At 37.6% G+C, this 14,716-nt stretch overlaps 2 long non-coding RNA genes across 2 annotated transcripts; one reads left to right on the top strand and one right to left on the bottom strand.

The window, feature by feature from the left end:
• Positions 1 to 12,268: 12,268 nt before the first annotated feature.
• LOC120426387 (uncharacterized) lies at positions 12,269 to 13,356 on the bottom strand. The gene is made up of 3 exons (XR_005606692.2): positions 12,580 to 13,356; positions 12,446 to 12,521; positions 12,269 to 12,382 (listed from the first exon to the last, which is right to left on the bottom strand). It is a non-coding gene; the product is annotated as an uncharacterized LOC120426387 (long non-coding RNA).
• Positions 13,357 to 13,463: 107 nt separating this feature from the next.
• LOC120426386 (uncharacterized) lies at positions 13,464 to 14,412 on the top strand. Its single transcript, XR_005606691.2, has 3 exons — positions 13,464 to 14,162; positions 14,221 to 14,296; positions 14,360 to 14,412. It is a non-coding gene; the product is annotated as an uncharacterized LOC120426386 (long non-coding RNA).
• Positions 14,413 to 14,716: the final 304 nt, after the last annotated feature.

Genomic DNA, 14,716 nt, shown 5'->3' with positions numbered 1-14,716 from the left:
AAATCCTGATATGCCATGATGCTGTTCACTCATCTGCATTGATTTCCTCGAAAACAGTTTGTTGAATAAGAATAATATTGCACTGTTTGTTTCACTGCTTATCTAACATTGTCATGTGGCGGCATCTTCTGAAAAATGGGCGTTGCCAACCATTCTATAAATAACCTTAGGTTTTCTCGCCTTGTTACACAAATGTAATCGGAGAATAAGTTATATAACTGATATTCAACAAACATATTCAACTTGACATTGCGTGTTGTTAGGTGGTGTAAATTTGTACGTGAGGTATTTAGAGTTTCAATAATGTTTATTTATCGAAGATTGCAATAAGTTTAATTGTTGACCGATTATTTATAAAAAATATCGCCGGTAAAAGCTACAAAAAATATCAGCTTACGGAATTCATGATAGAGAAAACACCAAATTAAAATCACACCAATTTTCAATGTTACTCCGTGGTACGGTAATCGAAATGACAGTTGAAACGGTTTGTTATAACAAAGTTACATAATGGAGTTATAAAAACTGACTTGAAACAAACTTAATATAACTTTATTTCCAATGACAGCCTTTTCTGGAGTTAAGTTGTATAGCTCACTGCAGTATAACAAAGCTGACAGCTGCCTTCTTATTGACGTTTAGGCCAGCTCGTTTACTATGAAGCCTCGTGGAGAGATGTGGAAGCGCGCCTGGACCTGCCTGGAGATAACAACAAGTCGTCGAATTCATCGGATCGAATCTTGGGAAAGACGAAGTTCATCAAAAAAATGAAAATCTAAAAGTTCTCCATGAAGAGGGTTTCACATGAATCACAGTTAGACAGCGTGAAAATATTATTTTTTTTTTTTCATAAAATTTAATTTTTTTCTAAATAAATCTGGCAGAAACAAGCGTACCAAAATAGTCTGAGATACTATTCATATTGGCTTCGTCTTTGATTGAAATTCTGATAAGAACTGTTTGTTTACATGTAAGTTGGGTAACGGTTAGACAACTGTTTTCAATCTATCTTTCCTTTTCAGTGTGCGCTTTGATTTGACAGCACAGCCGTTAACCACGCCCCCTTTTTTTCGTTGAATCTCTTGTTAGCTAGCACAGTGTTGTCAGATACATTTGTACAACTTACTCTGATAACTTGCATCTTATTCTGGCAAGTTATACAACAGAAAAAGTGCGCTTTTTCCAATGCACAGGAGTTGTAGAACAAGTTGTGGTAACGAGGCCGTTCGGTTATACAACCAGTTAGGAAATACGTTTATCTGACAAATTGTGTTGCTTGGGTTATGAACATTTGACTTATAATTTCACTAAAAAGATGTTTTTTGGAATTGCAAAACTTGATTTTTTCAGCACTCGTTGTATTTATCCAACTCGGTGAACCTCGTTGGAGTTATGTACGACTCGTGCGAACTCGGTGAACCTCGTTTGATGGATGTACGACGATGTTTGACGTGGACGTGTAAATATTTTAAATTAGTAATTTTTCAACGCATCTTTTGAAATTTTAATTTTACTAAAATAGTGTTTAGATTTGGCTGCCCTACGTAGATTTGCTGACAAACACTAAAATGCGTTTTTCTCGGAATACTTGATTTGGCATAATAGCCGAGTTTTCAATTATTGGCAGTTCAGTGTTCATAAATTGATTATGATGTGATTATGTAGAAGATAGTTCTGTAATCCTTTATAAGAATTATTGCTAAAGAAATCACACACACAGTGACAAACAAATTGAAGCGATAAAACAAAATTTTAAACCGTGCCGCCGTATTATTTAGATTATAAATAAAATAAAATAAAATAAATGTGTTCATGTTTGTCTTGATTTTAACTTTTTCATCGTTTAAATGAGGGGCCAGTCACACAAACCACGTGCGCACTTTTTTTTGAATTTCAAACCTTTATTTATGGACAATTTTCCATACAAAACAAAACTAAAGTTTTCATACTTTAAGAGGACAACATTTATTTAATATTTATTGGTGTTGCAAATATTTCTATATATTTTGAGTCGACTCCTCTCCATTTGAAATTGAACTGAAAATAAGAGGACAATTTTTTCTTCCTTTTCTTAACTTCGGGTAAAGTCAAGAGACATTAACATTGAAAATTATTAGCAACGGCCTTATTTCGCAATTTAAATAATTTTATCACTTGAATTTTGTTAAAGATCATGGATGCTCAATTAAAATGTTTGGTAGTGAGTGTCTTTCAAATATATTTTCAATACAATGGTCGGCAACTCTGAATTGATTTTTTTTTCAGAATATTTGGAAGGATTGCGAAATAATTTTAAAAATCTTTCAAACATTATCAAAAACACTGGGAAATGGCTAAATCCTGAAATATCTTTACGAGTCGAATTACTGTTGATTCCTCAAGCAAATCCTCCAACTCCCCACCCAAATCAGGCCATTGACTTGTGAGGGGAAGCGGAAAATGAATTTATTATAGATTGATTTTTTTCCTACCCCAAATTTTTCCCATCTGCTTTCCCTCCCCCGCTCAAAACAAACAAAAAGCCAAAGGAAAAGTGCGGTGATTTCGATAAAAATCAAACAGCCTTAACGGTGTCACGCCAAATTGTCTTAATTACGACTGCTGTCGCTGCCTGAATCACCCACAAGACCAAAACCGGAGGTTTCCGCCACGTTCAGGCGTTGAGCTTACTAGTAATTAAAACCGCTTCCTCTCTCTTTCTCTTAATTTGTGCCCTATTCAGGGGGTGAAGGAAGAAGGTTTTTCTCCCGGTTCTCTCTCGCTCTCGCGACTAATTAAAAGGCCACAACCCCAAATAGACGACGAACTGGGTTGGAAGGGAGACACTAGACTTCGGAAACAGGATACGAAGCTGTTGAGGTTTGGAGGAGAGAATGTTTGTTTTTGTGGGACGTGATTTTGTAATGGTGTTTTTTTGGTTTGTTAAAATATTGTAAGTTAGGGGGAAATGCATAGCACTAGTTTGCTGGGTCTAAGTTTGATTTTTTTTTGTAAAAAATCAAATTTAAAAGAGAATAGCGAAAGAGAACAACAGGGTTTCGGTAAGCGCGAAGCTTTAGAGATTCCATCCAGCAATCTAGTTTTCATTGAAAGCTCTTAACTCATTCTCGTTCCAGTTAATCTTTCAAGTTCAAACTCGCAGCCTCCCTCGATGCCGTACCGGAATATTGTTCGCTTCGCTGTTATTCTTCCGAACACCTTCTCGACGTTCTCTCGGATATGATGTGATTCTGAACGGTCCAATCTTCGCGGTGTTCTCTCTCCACCGGCCTGTATTTATATGATTTTATTTTTTATGTTTCTACCCACACCTCCAGGGTGGTGGACTTTTGAATTGCCACCATTATCTCTTATCCGCTGTCATGGTTTATTTTTATTTCGATTCATTCACTGTTCCCCGGACCACTTCCCCCCACCGCCACCACCACCACCACCGTGACAAATGGCAAGAGAGGTAGGACGACGAGGTGGGGAGGGTCTCGAAAAAGATGAAAATTTGTTTGTTGCTTTTTAAAAAATGAGCCATAGAGAATTTTTAAAGAGATTCCAGCCTCAAAGTAGGCCACGCCAATGGGGAAGGGAACCTGCGCGGGGAGGGGTGTCGAAGTGAAGTGTGTCTTAAATTGGGATTAAGGAAGAGGAGAAAAAAAAGTGGTCGAAAGAGGGAACGGCCGAGGACCGAGCTCCGGGAACCGGTCCCAGGTGAGAGAAAAGCGATTGATAATGTTGCTATAATTGATGATTCCACCCAGCTTGACGCTTCTCCCGCTTCGCCGGGGATCTTATTCATATGACGGAGACGACTTCGGTGTTGGTGGTACGAGCTGGTGATGTCGTGCTGGAAGTGACTGACTTTGGTTTAACCTCCGCGACGCCGATGGTGGCTTCGGTTCCTTCTCGGTTTTTTTGACATTTGAGTCCCGAGGAGAAGATTTTTTTATTAAACATCAGCTAAATTAAAAAAAAAGATTTTGAGCAAGTCATGTATGGTGAAAACCTACATCTAACACGTCGAGGTGTGCCATGACCACATTGACAACAACTCGTAGGCGGCACCACTTTCTGCTCGGGATTGCTGCGATCCGCAAGTTGCGATTAGAATTCCAAAGCGGATCATGTAGTTCGCTCACCTCATCGCTGCTCGCGCAGTTGGCGTGAAGAAAAATTTACATGCCCGGTCCGCACCTTTAAAAATAAAAGTGACAGTTGTTCGGCCCATTTTGAATCCACTCCAAACTCAACGCAAACTACACCCGAATAAGCCCAAAATAGGCCCCATCACCCTATACCGGGAGACGTTGGGCACGGGTCATCAACGCTGTCATCTTCGCCAGAATTCCGGGAGAATCCGGTTCCCGAACCCGGGCTGGGCTTGGCCTCCTGTTGATGTGACACTCAATACCCAAAACACGGATCGTCGTCGTCGTAGCAGGCGCAGCGATATTTTATTGCCGAGCAGCAACACGTCGAACGCGGCGGCGATGATGATTCGATTAAATCCCGCTCGACGGATCGAAGGAGGCCACGCCAAGGCTAAGATGACAACTGCTGGGAAGAAGTGGACCAAAAACCGGACAGTGATTTATTTCTGATGATGATTATGAAAATGATCAATGTGCGGTGTGTGCGGTATTGATTGGTTTTTGTTGTACGGCTCGGAGATTGTGGAAGAGGCCCCCTTCAAAATCAGCCTCGCAGCCGTTCGGATCGGATGGATGGATGGAATAAATAAATATAAATCTGACATTGTCTCGAAATTCACGGGATGAGGATGGTGGATGAGGTGATGTGATGTTACACGAAGGGCGAGAGTAGCCCCCGGGGGTAGGAATTTATTTTCAACACAATGAAGCTCATTTTTATGTTTTTTTCGGTTGTGATTCCCTTATTTATCGATTTTTTCGGCTTCGTGTGCGAGAGAAGCGTTTGTTGACCTTGGTTCTGGGTGGGAAATAAAATTGTGGAAGGATATTGAATAATATTTTATAAAAAACAATATGGGAAATGTTTAATCTAGTAGTAGCAGTCATAATATAACTGGAAATAAATAAATAATAATAAAATGTACCAACTCAAATTACTAAAGCGTATTCAATATGGTTTAGAGAAAAATTTAAAAAAAATGTATGACCCAATCTCCCCCCAGACCCAATGTTACCCCTGATGACGGTAGCATACGTTTTGCAAATCGACTTTTCTCTATGTTTTGTATATTTGGGTGAAACTTCATCTTTGTATTCCCTATATCAAAATTAGTCATTTTGCATCATTACAAATCGAAACAAATCTCCATTCAATTTTGGGGCTTGTCATACAAATTGGTTATGTAAACTATGAAATTGTGTATCGATTTGGTGTTTTCGGCAAATTTGTAGGTTAATGTTTACGACTTTTCGGAAAAATAGGTACAGGGAAAAAACCCCATTTTTTTTCTTTTAATTTTAATTACTAAAAGCTAAGGTCCCAAAATACATATTTTATAATCTTCGATTTTTTTTATGTGTTTTAGGAACTAAAAATTACAAGTTTTCTCTCTAGAAATTTGAAATTGAACAACTAGTTCCTGAGATATGTACAGCCTTACAAAGAATTCAAATTGATGAAATATTTTTTCTAAGTTTCCCCTTATTAGCATGACATTTTCAACTAACTGATACATCGGAAACTATTGGTTGGATTTTTTATGTTAAAAATGAAAGATTTGTGAAATTTTCAGATCTTCCCAATAAAAATGATTGAAAAATCCAGCAGAAGCAGAACTTTTGGAAAGGTCAACAAATATATAATTTTCCTGATTTCATATTTAAGACAACATTTTAAGAGCGAGTCCACGAGCAAAGCATACCCATCTCGCATCGACCCCACCAATCTGCCTGACATTTTCAGGGGTTGTTTGTTCATATAAAACTAGCATCTGGCCAAAATATGAGCACTCTAGGGCAACGGGAAGTGGGGCAAATCGGGACACAAATTTTGAAGGTTCAAAAACGTCAGAAATCTTAAAAATGCTATAACTTTGGCAAAATTCAATAAGATTTTTTTTTAACTTTTATTTTTATTGAGTTAAAATGGATGAAAATAAACATTTTTATGGATGTTTCTGTTTTAAAATTGTCTCAAGAACACGAATATGATAAAATAATCACCAGAAAATGCGATCTAAGGGGTCCCCGAGCAAAAATGTACAACCAAAAAATTCACAAAAAGTAAAAGTGTCTATTTAATATGTTAAACTGCCTTACCCAAAGCGTTCTCAGTCTCAGATGGTAGTCCTAGATGTCCCCTACAAGCTGCAGGTCGAACCGAGTTGATATCTGGATGGAACACTTTTTTATTTGAGTTTGAAAATTATGCTATTTTTTCACTAAAATGCCAATAACTCCCTTTAAATTTAACCAATTAGGGTGCTTCTCCCTGCATTTTATTGCATTTTTTAAGCTCTTTCAGATGCATTTTGAATTTTGAAATTATATTGAATTTTGCCAAAGTTATAGCATTTTTAAGATTTCTGACGTTTTTGAACCTTCAAAATTTGTGTCCCGATTTGCCCCACTTCCCGTTGACCTAGAGTGCTCATATTTTGGCCAGATGCTAGTTTTATATGTACAAACAACCCCTGAAAATTTCAGGCAGATTGGTGAGATCCAAACGACGTCCCATACAAAGGGGTATGCCCTGTTCGTGGACTCGCTCTTAAATTTTTAAATCAATTGTGTGAAAGTGTCTAAAACTCTAAAACGGTGCATTTTATCAAAATTTCTTTTGAGTACTTTTCGATTGCAAATTAGATTTTGCCCTGACATATTTTTAAATTTTTTTATAAATTTTTTTTTTTCAAAAAATCTTGTTTTGAAATTATATTTTGCAACATCTCACACTATGACTTAAAAGATGTCTTATGTCATAAAACATATAAAAAAATGAAATTTGAAAAATACGTAATTTGGGAATCCAACTTTTTGTGTTAAAAGTTTAATAAAATAGTGGGTCTTTTAAGAGTGTAACTTTTTTATCTGAATAGTCCTAATTTTAAACTACAGCTTTGCCTGAGACACCAAATCGATCAGACCAAAGAAAAAAAAAAACATTTTAAAAAATCGCGAAATTGTTTGCGAAAATTTAGAGATCAACTCTTCACATACTTTAAGATTACATTTTAGTTTTAAATCATAAAACCGTTGCAAATATCTCTAAAATTTATGTCCATCAACTCTAACTAAAATCGAGATCGGGGCAAAAAATTAAAAATATATAAAATTTTAAATTACAAGTCATGGTTTAAAAATTTGGATGAAAAAGGTTTTTTAAAATGAGTTTTATACAAGACTATATTTCCAGTACAAATTTAAAAGTTTTCGAAAACACAATTTTTGCCCCCTAATTTTGAAGGAAGAGGGGAGTTGGGGGGGGGGGTAAAATGGTAGGGTTTTTTTTGTGAATACAAAAGAGACAAGTTGTTCCTTTCAATTCCGCTATATGTTTTAATATCTTGATAGAAACTTATTTCGTCTAACTAATCACTCGAATCTAGAACTAAGAATTGTTCTGAAAATTTAATAAAGTTGGTTTAAGGAACTTTAGCTGCATCGTGATTTGCTTGTCTGGTGTGATTTTTTCCGAGAGCTTTGGATATTCGAGTCTGGACTATAATAATAAAAATATTATAGAGATATTAAGATTATGATAAATCAATAGGTTTTATTTATTTATGTATAAATGGCAAAGATATAGCCAAACTAGGTTTCTTAAGGGTAACGAGCTTAAACGTTTTACATGGTGAAATAGAGTCCAATAATCGCTGTCCTTCGATTATTCGAAGTTTCTTTCTATGAAAGACCCTTCGAATAATTGATCTTCGGTTATCGTAAGCAGCTCAACGTTTTTGCATTGAACGGTGTGTTATATTTTCTTTCAATTCAATTCAAATTGAAATATTTTAATTTAAGTATGTTCGAATATATCATTTATAACTATTGTCTTACTGCTTGAATCGATAATTTTCATAACAGTTAAAATAATTGTGTCAATGTCTCTCTGCAACCGTGAAATGGTCAAATAACAGTAAAATCTCCCCCTATCTAATCGAAGCTGACCCTCTGCCGGAATCACGGCCTACTGTGCCGGGTGACGACCCAATGAATCAACAGTTGGCCGCCGTCAGTAGCCTTCTACCGGACGGTTCTACCTCCACCTCCCCCGCCTACACAGGCAGAGCTATAATTACTCCACTTAATCCGCGTGTAATAACCGCACCTTTTCCTGGGTCGGATTCCGGACTGCGTGGACTACGACTACGACTGTCCGAAATCGCAACTCCGTAATTAATTTATCCATGTTTCGCTTCTTCGCCACTTTTCTTTCGCTTGTTGAGCATTTTCGTCTTCTTCTCCTTCTTCATTTCGGGATTCTTAGTAAGCTCTTCTTCTCTTGTTAGCTGCCAGAAGAGCTGAACTTTTGGCGAGCTGACTTCATCAACCTTTCCACCTTTTTTCCACTCTCTTCTTGGGCACCTTCTTTCCCGAAAGGGGGTTGAGGGTTAGTATTTAACAAATCACTTATCACCTGTTCTCCCTTCCCGACTTCCCCGCCCGTTTTTCGCCCCGAACTTTGCGCTCGTTCGCTCGCACCCGGTTTGGAAGTTAATTTATCGTGAAATTAGTAAATTATCACTTTGGTGCGAAAGAGAGAAGCGTCCAGCGTTCGGGCCGGATCTTATCTCCATGGCCTCCTTCGTCGTCGTAGTCGTTGCGCTGAACATTTGTGGTCAAACAAGGCAAAATTTGTCGTTTGGCTCCAGCCGATGTTTGCCCGACCAGCAAGACGACGACGGGAAGAGGTCAGAACAGACAAATTGAGAAGAATCTTTTAAAAACAAATTCGATAATCTTGTACCAAAGTGTTAAATTATTTGACTTTTCCATTTGTACGGGCACGTCTCTGCGCTCGCGACGATGCGTGTCTTCTGTCTGTTTGGACTTTGGAGGTTCCCCCCGTCTTCCCCTCTGTTGGCTTGTTTTCGTGATGGAGAGACTGTTTAAAAATTTATGAGAATTCCGAAAACAGGATCGATATATTGTGTTTTCACACTTTTCGCGCTGCGCCCAAGGTGGCACGCCGATAGTGAAGAAGATAAATGTGAAAAAATTCACTAAAATTACAAAAATAAAAATAAAAAAACGTCATCCGATGAGTTTTTAAACCACCGCGATTAAATTACTTGAAGCAAACAATTTTAGATTGATTTGAATGTTATCAAAAGTTTCGAATAGAAACAATAATATTTTTGCAAATTTTAATAATTTTGTTCAAATCGATATTTTTTAATTGTCTAATAGCTGAATATTTAAACTTGACATAAAAGATAGTATTTTTTCAAATACCAGAGTCACCCCTTAAAAATTAAAGGGCAAAATACATTTTTGTAATTGTAATTGTAATTGTAATTGTAATTGTAATGGGTAATTCTCCGCCAACTCACACAGCAGTTGCCCCGACCCCTCTTCGATTTGCGTGAAACTTTGTCCTAAGGGGTAACTTTTGTCCCTGATCACGAATCCGAGGTCCGTTTTTTGATATCTCGTGACGGAGGGGCGGTACGACCCCTTCCATTTTTGAACATGCGAAAAAAGAGGTGTTTTTCAATAATTTGCAGCACAAAACGGTGATGAGATAGAAATTTGGTGTCAAAGGGACTTTTATGTAAAATTAGACGCCCGATTTGATGGCGTACTCAGAATTCCGAAAAAACGTATTTTTCATCGAAAAAAACACTAAAAAAGTTTTAAAAATTCTCCCATTTTCCGTTACTTGACTGCAAAAATTTTTGGAACATGTCATTTAATGGGAAATTTAATGTACTTTTCGAATCTACATTGACCCAGAAGGGTCATTTTTTCATTTAGAACAAAATTTTTCATTTTAAAATTTCGTGTTTTTTCTAACTTTGCAGGGTTATTTTTTAGAGTGTAACAATGTTCTACAAAGTTGTAGAGCGACAATTACAAAAATTTTGATATATAGACATAAGGGGTTTGCTTATAAACATCACGAGTTATCGCGATTTTACGAAAAAAAAGTTTTGAAAAAGTTACTTTTTGCGTTTCTCTTTGTTTCGTCGTCCGTGTCTGTCGCGGGTGACCATGAACGGCCATGATCGATGACGACCAACTTTTTCAAAACTTTTTTTCGTAAAATCGCGATAACTCGTAAGCAAACCCCTTATGTCTATATATTATTTTTTTTTGTAATTGTCTTCTCTACAACTTTGTAGAACATTGTTACACTCTAAAAAATAACCCTGCAAAGTTAGAAAAAACACGAAATTTTAAAATGAAAAATTTTGTTCTAAATGAAAAAATGACCCTTCTGGGTCAATGTAGATTCGAAAAGTACATTAAATTTCCCATTAAATGACATGTTCCAAAAAATTTTGCAGTCAAGTAACGGAAAATGGGAGAATTTTTAAAACTTTTTTAGTGTTTTTTTCGATGAAAAATACGTTTTTTCGGAATTCTGAGTACGCCATCAAATCGGGCGTCTAATTTTACATAAAAGTCCCTTTGACACCAAATTTCTATCTCATCACCGTTTTGTGCTGCAAATTATTGAAAAACACCTCTTTTTTCGCATGTTCAAAAATGGAAGGGGTCGTACCGCCCCTCCGTCACGAGATATCAAAAAACGGACCTCGGATTCGTGATCAGGGACAAAAGTTACCCCTTAGGACAAAGTTTCACGCAAATCGAAGAGGGGTCGGGGCAACTGCTGTGTGAGTTGGCGGAGAATTACCCAATTGTAATTGTAATTGTAATTGTAATTGTAATTGTAATTGTAATTGTAATTGTATTTGTAATTTTATTTTTTCCTGTTAGTTTACACCGTATATCAGGAAAAGGAAGTAAAATAGTATTATTAGAACTAAATATAACTCTAGCAAAAGTTAACGAACTGGAATCTTCTTCATTCTTTTATTATTTCTTTTGGATAATTTGATAAACTGATTGATCTGATTTCATATGTTTCATTTTTATATTGAACTATTTTCTTTTGAAATTTCATAAGTCATTTTCAAAGTATAAAAATGGATTAGATTAAAAAAAAATAAAAAAATGCTAAATTTCATCTTAATAATTTAAACTTGTTTTAAAAATAATTGGTTCGAAGAAAATGTACAATTTAAAAAAAATCTTTTTTATCCATATCGTTTTCCGAGCCATGTCTTGCCTTCTGGGCCCACGGATTCCACAGGGAGAAGAAAACGTATCGCACACGGTTGGCCATTACGGCTGGAACGGAACGGTGCTACCGTGGGAGCGACCAACACATCATATTTCTTCCCAGCTTTTATGCCCTTAAATGCTTTAAAACGAGCTTTAAAGCGTAGCAAACGGGCGAAAATTAGAGCTGGGTTCGTTTCATTTAAGATGTTTTAAAATCATGTGAAATTATGTTTGTGATAATTCCAAATTAAAATATAACATCAATATAAAGTTTCAAAAAATCTCCAAGACAAACAAAAGAACTCCTTGTCATCAACATTAGCTCGAATCACTGAACCAGAACTAATTAAATATCCTTCTCTAGTTCTTAAAAAACAACTCACATAGAAAAAAAAACCCTCCCCTTAAATTATGCCTTCACCCCTCAAAAACTTACCATTATTATTCCAGTCGGTCTAATTTCGGTCATCTTACGACCGGGGACCAACCTTCCTACGGGAGGTTGGTTTTAACTTCTTGATAATTACAAGTCATTTTCCCCCAAGAGAGTCTCGGCGAAAAAAATAAACACAGAAGAAAAAAGTTTAAGCCACACGCAGTAGCCACAAAAACCAAACCCAGGTAGGGATCAACTTCTTGACTTGACGTTGCAGGGAACAAGAGACGAACATCGCAGCAAGCTCTGTGCGGTGTGCTGGAGACCTAAACAAAAACAAATTACTTACCTCACTTCTCGTGAAGAATAATTATACACCATAGAGAAGATCGGCGGTGTGGTGGCGGAGACGTCAACGAAAGAAACTTTTTTTGGGTCCAGCAAACGGTGGGTTTTGAGGGTGAATGGAGGGGAGGATTTGATGGAGGGGGTGAGGATGCTGGAGAAAACACAAAGATCTTTGTTCCAGGAATTTGAGATTTAAAAATTCCACAGATAGATGGCCGGGTCTTATACGATATCAATAATGAAGATTTTGCAGCTTTGTTTTATAAAGACACAATTTTATAACCTTTTTAAAGAAAACTTATAGCTAACTTATACCAAAATGTAAATATTTTGGGTTTTTTTTTTTTTGTTTCGGCTGATCAGTCAATTAATATGCGGTTGGTCCGTTTTATACCAATGCCAACGTTTCGATGCTATTGGGGGGCATCTTCATCAGGGCCTATTTATTTTATTTAGACAGTTAGGATATGAATTTTGACGTGAGAAATACAACAGAACTTACTAGGGCTTGACCAACTTAGTCAGGTTTCGTCGATCGGGCGATAATTTGTCACTTTTGGTTTGCACTGCCTCCCGTACTATTAATATTAAGGAAATAAGTATCTAAACTGACAAAAAATTGATAAAACAACTTACATTGTATCATTAAGCACGTTAAGGTGTACAGATCGTTATTTTTACTTAAATGGACACAAATAAACGGGGATAAACGCAAAAATTGGCACAGGTCACTATTTTCCATGCAAAACGAAAATGGTTTTAACTACTTTAGGATCAACTGGGGGGTGGTGGTGTTGGTTGCAGTGCAGTGGGATGTTGTGTTGGTGGAATAGGGCTATTGGGATGGTTTGTTTGGGTATGGGATGGTTGACTATTGGTGTTCGTGTTTGGTTTCGGTTTTTTAATGAGTGAGATAGACGATAGGAGATGTGCGTACGCTACACTGAGCCCCTCCGTATCAGTGCGTTTGTTTACGGTTTGGGCTGTTGTCGCGATATGGCACATCTCGAGGAATGGTAGTGTGTGGGTCCTGAAGGTCTTATCGATGATCTTGGGGTGCTTGATGTCAAATCTGTGTTGGTGATCGACACAATGTTGTACTAACGCACTTTTCTCACTTTTTCATCATCCGAAATAACGACAACACGTTAAGCACCGATTGGTATGCCAAACCCATCTCGTCAGGGAGGCTACTCAATTACCACTCCATGCACCCCTTGGACCAGAAGCTTGGCGTTGTGTCGAATTTCATAAACCGAGTTCGAGCACTGAGTACGGTACGCAACCGTGACGAGCAGAATCTACTGATCACCGAACATCTTCGACGAAACGACTACCCCAAACAGCTGATCAACAGAATGCTCCACCAAACAGCAAACAATATACCCCACAACCCCCGTCCCCCCGATAGCAACTACCGGTCAATCCCTGCTGTCCCTGGTCTCACACACAACATCAAACACATCATACAACGAAACATCCCCACAGTAGCCGTGGCCCTAAGCAACAAACACATTGTCAAACAGTTGTACACAAACACCAAAGAAGCAGTCCCACACATGCAGAAAAAGAACGTTATCTACCATATCAGCTGTACAAACTGTCCGGGTTGTTATGTGGGTCTTACCACTACCCAACTCCGCGAGAGGATGTACGGCCATCAAACCCACATCAACACACTTGACCGCTTGCTGCAAGCCGGTCAACAATACAGTGATCCGCAGGTCCAACAACTACGGGAGAAAAGTGCGTTAGTACAACATTGTGTCGATCACCAACACAGATTTGACATCAAGCACCCCAAGATCATCGATAAGACCTTCAGGACCCACACACTACCATTCCTCGAGATGTGCCATATCGCGACAACAGCCCAAACCGTAAACAAACGCACTGATACGGAGGGGCTCAGTGTAGCGTACGCACATCTCCTATCGTCTATCTCACTCATTAAAAAACCGAAACCAAACACGAACACCAATAGTCAACCATCCCATACCCAAACAAACCATCCCAATAGCCCTATTCCACCAACACAACATCCCACTGCACTGCAACCAACACCACCACCCCCCAGTTGATCCTAAAGTAGTTAAAACCATTTTCGTTTTGCATGGAAAATAGTGACCTGTGCCAATTTTTGCGTTTATCCCCGTTTATTTGTGTCCATTTAAGTAAAAATAACGATCTGTACACCTTAACGTGCTTAATGATACAATGTAAGTTGTTTTATCAATTTTTTGTCAGTTTAGATACTTATTTCCTTAATATTAATAGTACGGGAGGCAGTGCAAACCAAAAGTGACAAATTATCGCCCGATCGACGAAACCTGACTAAGTTGGTCAAGCCCTAGTAAGTTCTGTTGTATTTCTCACGTCAAAATTCATGTCCTAACTGTCTAAATAAAATAAATAGGCCCTGATGAAGATGCCCCCCAATAGCATCGAAACGTTGGCATTGGTATAAAACGGACCAACCGCATATTAATTGACTGATCAGCCGAAACAAAAAAAAAACCCAAAATTCATACAAACAGTCGTTTTCCCACCCAAAGTAAATATTTTGATTATATCTTTACGGAGAAAAAAGAGTTCCCAAAACCGTGAACAACCGGTCATGAAGTTGATGTTCAAACTTCATGGTTTATTTTACAAAAAAGTTCACGATTTTCAGAACTCATTTTTCTCCGTGTTCAAACTTTTAATGTTAGCTAAAAAATATCTTTTTGCAAAAGTTTATAAAAAAATGTTCTTTTGGTAGAAACCTTATCAA

Source organism: Culex pipiens, chromosome 2 (genome assembly GCF_016801865.2).
Source record: "Culex pipiens pallens isolate TS chromosome 2, TS_CPP_V2, whole genome shotgun sequence".
NCBI classification, from domain to species: domain Eukaryota; kingdom Metazoa; phylum Arthropoda; class Insecta; order Diptera; family Culicidae; genus Culex; species Culex pipiens.
The sequence above is the reverse complement of the archived record's forward strand: the minus strand, read 5'-3'. Positions and strand labels throughout refer to the sequence as shown.